This window comes from Helianthus annuus, chromosome 5 (assembly GCF_002127325.2).
Source record: "Helianthus annuus cultivar XRQ/B chromosome 5, HanXRQr2.0-SUNRISE, whole genome shotgun sequence".
NCBI classification, from domain to species: domain Eukaryota; kingdom Viridiplantae; phylum Streptophyta; class Magnoliopsida; order Asterales; family Asteraceae; genus Helianthus; species Helianthus annuus.
Window position 1 is genome coordinate 122,797,005 of NC_035437.2, and position 9,309 is coordinate 122,806,313.

General features: G+C 34.1%; 1 long non-coding RNA gene across 8 annotated transcripts; it reads right to left on the reverse strand.

Moving 5' to 3' along the window:
* Positions 1 to 1,465: 1,465 nt before the first annotated feature.
* On the reverse strand, positions 1,466 to 5,419 carry LOC110916048. Of its 8 annotated transcripts, none has more exons than XR_002579465.2 (9): positions 5,143 to 5,419; positions 4,946 to 5,024; positions 4,511 to 4,556; positions 4,339 to 4,397; positions 3,937 to 4,155; positions 3,692 to 3,846; positions 3,096 to 3,600; positions 2,924 to 3,016; positions 1,466 to 2,625 (listed from the first exon to the last, which is right to left on the reverse strand). It is a non-coding gene; the product is annotated as an uncharacterized LOC110916048 (long non-coding RNA). The 8 variants fall into 8 exon arrangements; XR_002579456.2 differs by having other exon boundaries at positions 3,096 to 3,355; positions 3,443 to 3,600; positions 4,339 to 4,556; XR_002579458.2 differs by having other exon boundaries at positions 3,096 to 3,229; positions 3,443 to 3,600; positions 4,339 to 4,556; positions 5,143 to 5,418.
* Between the last annotated feature and the right edge of the window lie 3,890 nt (positions 5,420 to 9,309).

Genomic DNA, 9,309 nt, shown 5'->3' on the forward strand with positions numbered 1-9,309 from the left:
AAATCTCGAAAAAAAAATTATCAAAAAATCTGATTTCAAAATGTTGTTTAATAAAAAAGACAATTAATGTAATAAGACAAAAAAGGTAATAAAAAACAATAAATCTAATAAGACAAAAAAAAAACAAATTAACTTAAATACCATTTAACATTAAAATATTAAAAATATAATAAGACAAAAAGAATTTTATAATAGTTTTAATTACTTTTAATCTCAGTCATCCATCTTTAAGATCTAACGGTTAGAAAATTGTTATCTCGGTTCTCACAACTGAAGGTAGTTTTGATTTAATGGTTGATATTTATGTTTATATATATATATATATATATATATATATATACTAGCCATTTACCCGCGCGATGCGGCGGGAGTGGTGATTTACAATAGGATACTCGTTTACTTGAAACTCGAAACCAAGCCTAAATTCGAAGCCACCCGAACATAAATTAGAGAATACACTTTTATATTGTCGTGAATCTCATCTTTCCTCTTGCGTTGGTTTTTGTTTGGCTAGATATGATGCATTTTTTTGAGGTAAACACACCCAAATTGGTTTAGAAATGTGGTCAATGTATGGAGTGAAAAAAATCATGTTTTGTGAAGTGCATCTCATTTCTAGTAATGGATTTTGGTATGGTCTATCAACTTTATCCAATTTGTGATGATTCTGAAGTGGCCCACGAACGCATTCATTATTATGGTACATGAGCTACGACAATTATTTCATTGTGTTATGGTCGTTGACAATTTGTGATGAGTCGGGCGATTTTTAGTACTGGTATTTTCGGTACCAGTTCCACACATCCCTATAATGTTTTCTTCTTAATCTATTATTGGTTTCTTCTTAATCAGTTAGTTAGTAGGCTAGATCGTTAGCAGTTAGTGAGGCTAGATCGGTTTTGATTTATTGGATAGTGCGGCTAGATCGTTACCAGTTAGTGATGCTCGATCAGTTTTTGTTAAGTGGCTAATGAGGCTAGTTCGGTTCCTTTAACCACTTCTTGTTAAACATCTACAAATTTTATTTCAAATTAGACAAAAAAAAACTAAAGACTCATTTTTAAACATATACACTTTTCACTACGATTTTAAACCCAAAAAAATACTTAACTTACCCCTTCTTAATTAATTAGGGCCAAAAAGCACAAGGTTTCATCATAATATCATTTTTACTTTGTTTTGGTTTTCTCATCGATGTGGGACAATAAAATTTTACTTGTCACTTCTATTATTTAAGTGAGACAACAATGAACCTCTCTTAAAATAACCCACCAATTCATTCATATATTTCTTTTAATAATCTATTTCTCATGTTCAATGGACATAATCCTAAATCACGTGATGCATAAAACTACTTTGATGTAAAGATAGCTTTTGTTGCAAAATGAATTGGGTTTGTGTCTTATTTTTTGACCTTTTTTTTTTGGATAAAGGGCAAAGCCCGGCAAACATAACATAAAACCAATGAAAAAATCAGAGGAAAAATTAGAGTCAAAGGGGATACCCCCGTATCATCCCCAAAACATACTTCGGGGACCAAAAATAAGAAATCATCCAACCTCAGTTTAGGCATACAAAAAAACCTAGCGTAACAAAAAATGACGCTAAAAATGCAACTTAACCAAAGTTGGTAAAAACCTTTACAAAAGTGCCTATCAAAACAAGGCGAACTACATCAAGGAATACCACAATAGTATAAGATATAGTTGCATCTATAAATATCCAAACTCCATTTTATATATCCATATCTCCCGGCTTTCAGCTTGCGGATAACCGTTTTTCCACATTGCACCATGGTTTGTAGCTAACCAGTGCCAACAGTGAATAACCCGGGCCAAATAGGGGCTCCCAACGGCCCAAAGAGAACCTCCAGCGAGCCTATCCAAACCGCTACACCAACATATATCCAACCCAATCTGGGCCTTCAAAAAACCCATAAACCCGAGGCCCAAAAAACAGCTATAAAGCCCGACGCTTGAGTCCAATGTGGCAGTCAAAAGGTCCATGTAACAGGTCTTCAATGTCATCACAACATGTCTGCTTCTGAGCCCAATTATAATCCACAACACCCAAACCTGGGCCTTCACGAAACACCAAAAAATACCATATTGGGCCTTACTTAGCAGCTTTAAAACCCAGAATTGGGCCTTCCATTGCAGCTGTAAAACCATACTTTGGGCCTTTCTACCCAGCGCTAAACCAGGGCCTTGGAGAGGCATTTGGGCCACGGTTTTGGCCCATAACACAGCAGGCCAAAATTGTTTAGTGTGGGACTTCATAGATAGGCATAAAGCCGAGCTTCGAAACTCACCACACACCCAACTGTACCAGTTCCCGCACCTGAACACCAGCTTTAAACCTGTCCCCAGCAGCAATAAAACAGTAATATTCACACCAGACAACGGGGGCCAAATTCGGGATGGCATAACCGGAATCCAATCACGGGGAATCCATGGGCAAACCAACAAACACGAAGCTAAAAAAACAACTGCCATACTCATTCTAGTTGACGGCCATCCCACAAACCCGGTCCAATACTCTTAAACAAACCTCGGAGCCAATTAAACAGTGGGAACCACCCTGCCCCAGCATAAACAGCACAGTGGACCAAAGATGGGCTTTCGTCTGCAATAAATAACCAGTGTTCAAGAATTCTAATTCCATAGTTATTTTTCTAATAAATTCCATAGATATTTTTCTAAAACTGATAAACGTCTTTTCATTTAATGTCAAATTGACTGGCATCATCAGATCAATTACCGTTTCATAGACATTCTTAATTTGACTTTTGAGGCAACTTTTTTAATTATTATGACTTAAAGAAAATTTTTGAACGTAACAAAAATTTTTGAACGTAAAATAAATGAGAGAATTTATCAGTTCGCCATCAAAATCATCTGAATTGAATACATGTTTCACGTACAAATGTATATTCTGTCTTAGGATTTACTACATCCTCATTGTTCTTTGGTACCATTCAAGGGATGTAGATTACACTTCTAAATCCCACTTTACCCTGCACAAACTATAATCAATAAAACACAAGCTAGTATGTAATATGCAGTTTGTTGAAAACAAACTAAAATGGTAAATACCTTAGTTGTGAAGTGAACGTATGCAAGAGGATCATGAAACTCGTTGAATGCCTTCTTGTAGAATTCATTTTATTGATCTTTTTCAACTTCCTTTGGATTCCTCGTCGGTATTTTAATCATCTAATTAACAAACTCTGAAACAAATAAGTGAGTACGATTATTATTTAAAGTATTTTAACCTACTCATATAGGTTTAGTCTCATTGACCAACTGCCAATTCAAGTATTTTTCAGTTTTACTCTTCTTTTTTTCTTCACACCCTAGAAACCAGAAGCAAACATCATAACTTTTGTTAAAGATTAAGATAATATTAATGCCATTAAGCTTAATCAGATCCGGTAGTTTACATGTGAATAAAACCATTAATATCACAATGACAATCCAGAACTTTGGATAACATGGTTTAGGAGGTTGTATCAAGGCATGAAAAATAGGCTTCTCCAAGTGCAGTCAAAGGCATAGCCGACCCGCCTTGTGTGATGCCCATTAATACATGAGATGGCACCTGCATATGCATACATAAACAAGTTATATAAAAACCTCAACTTCGAAAATGTTTATTAATTAAATTTCTGAAAAAAAAAAAAAAAAAACACCTCAGTGTCACTAACTTATAGTGAAATAGGTGTTTTGCAAGAGTCTCATGTGGCATAAATTCAGCAACAAGTAATCTTTCATCACCTTCGCAACAGCAGCCAAGCAGATTAGCTAATCTAGGGTTTCGAAGCTGGCCAACCGCTCTTGCTTCTTCCTGTTATAATACATAAATATCATTATACGATATATTTATATGAATATAAACATTCGCGTAGAAAAGAATACTTATATGTAACGTATATACCAGAAACTGCCTAGCATCAGGCCAAGCAGATCTATTAAACCGTTTGACAACAATTCTTCTTTGATTTGCCAACTTCCCTTTGTAGACCACATTAGGGGCTTTTTCTCCATGTTCAAGACACAATATTTTCGATAGAAAATCCAGATGTAGCCGTTCTTAGTTGTTCAACAGAATACTCACGAAATGCTGGCAGATCACTCACCTCACTGACCTCATTTTCTGTCAAAAATATTATAAACATAAAAACATCGAATCCGCTAATCCTATCAGACTTGTTTCCTTTTTAGTTAAATCTTTTAGCTTAACCACTTGACCCGTAAAAGATTAAACGTAGCCCATGTCAACCCGTTTGTTGATAAAAGAAATGAAACTGCAACGTCTAAAAATGAGTTTTTCACTTACCAGTATTACCAGGGTCAGCTACAACTCCGTCTTGCACGGTATCACAACACGAGCACATTCTAGAAAATTCGCAGCCCGTGATTTCAAAATAGATGTCGGTAGTTGACCTTTACTTGTAATCTTTAATTTCTCGATATAAATAGTTATAATAAAGATTCGCAAAAAAACGTACAGCTTCTTAAGGTCTCAAAATTCTGCTTTTTGTAGCATCAAAACACCTAGTAAGATGCATTGGAACACAAATTAGGGTCAACTATAAACTGTTTAAAGAACACAGTTCTTGAAAAGCTCCAAACGAAATTAAAAACAATTTTTTTTTTTAAATCCAAGCTTTTTCCTAACTTAAAAAAACCTAAAGCAACATCATTTTGTAAGCTATCGCACGATCTCACCAAATTTAATCCATATAAGTCATTAAGATTGTCAAATGTAAGATGCTCATAAAAGAAAGAACACAATACCAGTAATCAGTAAACTCCAGTTACAATCTACTGAGATACAAACTATAAAGGTTTCATAGTTTAATTCAGATTCATAAATGTATCATTCCCATAACAAAACACTTAAATTAGCATAATTATTAAAATATAAAATATGGATCACTAACCACCCAAAAACACAGATTGGTGTCGTTTTCCACATATTGCTAGTCAGTTTCTCTACAAAAGCACCATCAAGCCCTAGAACTGTTCAAACTTGTACAAGATTAGACTCAATCGTAACTATAAAACACCCAAATCATTTGCATGTTTCAATCCAGTCTAAAATCGACATCATCTGAACTAAATTAGACAAAAAACTTACCTCTTCAGCACCCATTGAAGGCTAATAGACCACTGCTTCTCGGATGGCCAAAACACGACCAAGAGAGATGAACAACTCTCCAAGGGTGACGAAAGACCGGCCAGACCTACTGAACCTTCAATTTAACGTCGATCGTCATCTTCCCTTTGATTGTTATCTTCGATTCATCTACACCACTCAGGAGAGAACGCAGATGAGAGGAAAAGTTGAGAGAAATTTGAAAATGCAGATAGAGAAATTTGGGGGAAATGTTTTGGAAGCTTTTGATCTGGCGAGTAGACAAGTACAGCTTTCAAAAGTGAATTGGGGATCATGATCCGTGTGAAGAGTAATGGATGGTTTGATCATGATCCGTGTGAAGTGATGGACGGTAGGATCATTATCAATGTGTTTTTGTTTGAGTTAGTAAGGGTAATATTGGAAAGTGAGGTTATAAATGTGTTTGTTTGTGCTTAAAAACTTGTACATTGTGCATTAAAGGTGTTTTAAGGAAATTTTTATGGACTTTAAGAAGTCCTTCTGATATGTATTATAAAGTAGTATAGATATAGATATATATATATATATATATATATATATATAGGGAGCCGCTAGAATGAGAACCACCTCGGGTTGTAAGAACTGCGAGAACTACACCCCACGGAGCGCCGTTCGCCATGATTTTTTTTTTACAAGTAGATGTGTATATTATAAACACAGCCGTAAAAAATCATGGCGAACGGCGCTCCGTGGGGTGTAGTTTTTTACACCACAAGTTTGGTGAAAAAAAAAAGAAAAAAGAAAAAAAATTAAAAAACACCAAACTTGTGGTGTAAAAAACTACACCCTATGGAGCGCCGTTCGCCATGATTTTTTACGGCTGTGTTTATAATACACACATCTACTTGTAAAAAAAATCATGGCGAACGGCGCTCCGTGGGGTGTAGTTCTCGCGGTTCTTACAACTCGGGGTGGTTCTCATTCTAGCAGCCCTATATATATATATATATATATATATATATATATATATATATATATATAGTGAAAGTGTAAAATACAATATCCCTTAACGTACAATACGTACGATATAGTGAAATCGCATGTTATAAAATAGCATGGATGAAATCGCATGTGATAATTTTGATGAAATAACATGTTAAAAAACCAACATGCGAAATTGTTATAAAAAACCAACATGCGATTTCAATGTGGGATGAAGATCTGACGGCTGAGATGATCGCGTACGTAATGTACGATAAGGGCATTTGTACGTTAACCTAACCCATATATATATATATAATGTAAGTATATATATAATATGTATATATATGTATATGGGAGCGCTAAAATAGGAAACATCCCCAGTTGTAATAACCACTCTCAACCAATCAGAACAAAGGGTATTTTGGTAATTCCCTTCAAATGTCTAATCTCCCATCTTTCTTCATTTAAAGTCTCTGAATTTTAACATACCTCTCTCCTCTCTCCTATCTCATCTCTAATTTACATCTCTCTTCTCTCATATCTCAGATTCATTCTCATCTTCATCTCTTATCTCTCAAATCTTTTAGATCCATCTTCATCTCTCAGATTCATTTTTCTTTCGCCGGCGACACCACAAACCCACCCTTCTCCGCCACCCACAACCACCCTCAAATCTCTCAGATCCATCTTCATCTCTCGGTGGTTGTTTTTTTTTTTTTTTTTTGCTACGGTGTGTCGGTGACGGTGGATGAAGGCGGTGGTGATGGGTCACCCGCACCTGTGACGGCGGCCCCCACCTTTCTCCGGCAATGGTGGTGAAGGTTTGCCGGTGAGGATTAATGGCAACGGTGGCGTTGAAGGCGATTGTTCGTTATTTTCTTTTCTACTTTTGCGATTGAACAGGTAATGGGCTGGATTTTGTTGTTCAAAATGTTCACATCTTGGGGTGGGTTTGGTTGCACATATGTTGAAGGTTCGGTGGGTTTTGGTGTTCAAAAAGTTTGGGTTTTTTTTCTGCTTGAAGTTTGGGTTTTTTTTTTCTGCTTAAAGTTTGGGTTTTCCCTTGTTTAAAGGTTGCAAAAGGGCAATGGGTTTTATAAGTTTACTAGTTTAAAATTGAATATGTTTCGTCATGCCGTTGTTTTTGTCTTGAATTAAATGTGTTTCACATGATGATTTTGTGCTTATTGGTGCCTTTTGATGGTTGGAAGCCAGGGGTTGTGTATAAAATAGTGAAGTGGTGGTTGTCTGGTAATTTTTGGCGTGTGTTCTTGATTTTTCTGGTGATTTTTTATCAGTGAACTATGTGGGTTTGATCTATTGGATTAGGTGGCGATGATGCCAAAAAAAAAACTAGATTTTTGATGACGATGGCGCGGCAAGGATGGTGAATGGTAGGTTTTTGAACATGCAACCCCACTTTGCGGCCGTTTGATTATCGGAAAATTTGAGCCAAACCCCGTTTTTTTTCGAGATAAACTTTTGTTTTGATGTTGTTGGTTTTTTATATTTTTTTGGTCAGTCGATGACGATAACAATCTATCTGAGACACCTACCAAGTTTGCGATTTCTAGGTGCGTTTGTTTTGCGTAAAAAAGTTTTTGTAAAAATAAAAAGTTAAACCGTAAACTTTTTAACGTAAAACGTAAAAAGTTTAACGTAAAACGTTAAAAGTTTAACGTAAAACGTAAAAAGTTTAACGTAAAATAGTAAAACGTAAAAAGTTTAACATAAAACGTAAAAAGTTTAACGTAAAACGTAAAAATTTTAACGAAAACGTAAAAACGTAAAAAGTAAAACGTAAAAACGTTAAAACGTAAAACGTAAAAACGTAAAAATATTAAAAAATCTGTAAAAATTTGGAATTTAAAAAGCTTTTAATAAAAAAATTCTTTAAAAAATAAAAACTAACATAATAATAAAAAAATAGTAATAAAAAACAATAAAGACAAAATTGAGTAAATTTACTAAACTAACATTTTGGATTAAAATATTAAAGACATAATAAGACAAAAAATATTTAATAATACTTTTTAATTACTTTTAGTCTCATCCATTGATCTTGAAGATCTAATGGTTGAAAAGTGGTTCTCTCGGTTCTTACAACTGGAGGTGGTTTTCATTTTAGCGCTCTCCTATATATATAGGGAGAGGATCATGAGAAAACTACATATAAATGAGAAAACTAGAAAACTAACTAAAAAACCTAAAAAAAGCCAAAAAAAACATACCAAATTTTTTTTTACAATTTTTATAAAAATTTTGCTACTTTTTATATATAAAAAAATTTTCAAAAAAAATAAAATTTGTTGTACTGCACATGTGTATTATATGTGATTATATGTGTACTAAACATGTACTACACATGTGCACTATATCCGTAATAGTGCACATGTGCAATACAACAAAAAAAAACTTTCTTTTTTATTTTTTATTTTTTTTTGAAAATTTTTTTCCATGTATAAAAACCTCTGATTTTTTTATAAAAATTTGGTATCTTTTTTTGGCTTTTTGAGTTAGTTTTTTGGTTTCTCATTTAAACTAGTTTTCTCATGATCCATCCCCTATGTATATATAGAAACGGGTTTAGGAGAAAACGCTCAAAAGTGTGAGAACGGTGAGAACGCATCCTGGCTCAACACGTGTCCCGCGACATAGAGAAAGTCGGATGGGCTTTTTTGTCTTTTCATTCTTCTTTTATTTTCCCAACGCGGTATAATATTTTATGGCGTCTAAGTTTTTTTTGGCGTTAATTGTATTTTTTAAACTTTTTGGCATTGAATTAATTGTTTTTGTGTCACATATATATTTTTTTGGCGTTATAGAGTTTTCTGGTTAATTTTTTTGGCGTTTATGGCGTTTTGTATAATAATTCACTACGAGTCTCTAATATTTGCATAAGATTACAATAAGACCAATTTTTTTTTTGGCGTTTAGTGAATTTTTTGGCGTTTAATACCCTTTTCAAGGTGTTTTGCCAGTAGCTGTTCTCCCAGTTTTCATTATTCTAGCATTTTGGTGTTTGTAGTTTTTGGCGTTTTATATAATAATGTATTTTATTTATAGAGAATTAGATAACAAATCATCATATAACTTGATATCAAAACAATAGAAAATGAAAACAAAACTAATAAAAAATGGTAATCTAATTTCTCTTCTGAATCTTCACTGTCATCAGCCTCTATCTTCTTGAATTTGTTTTTG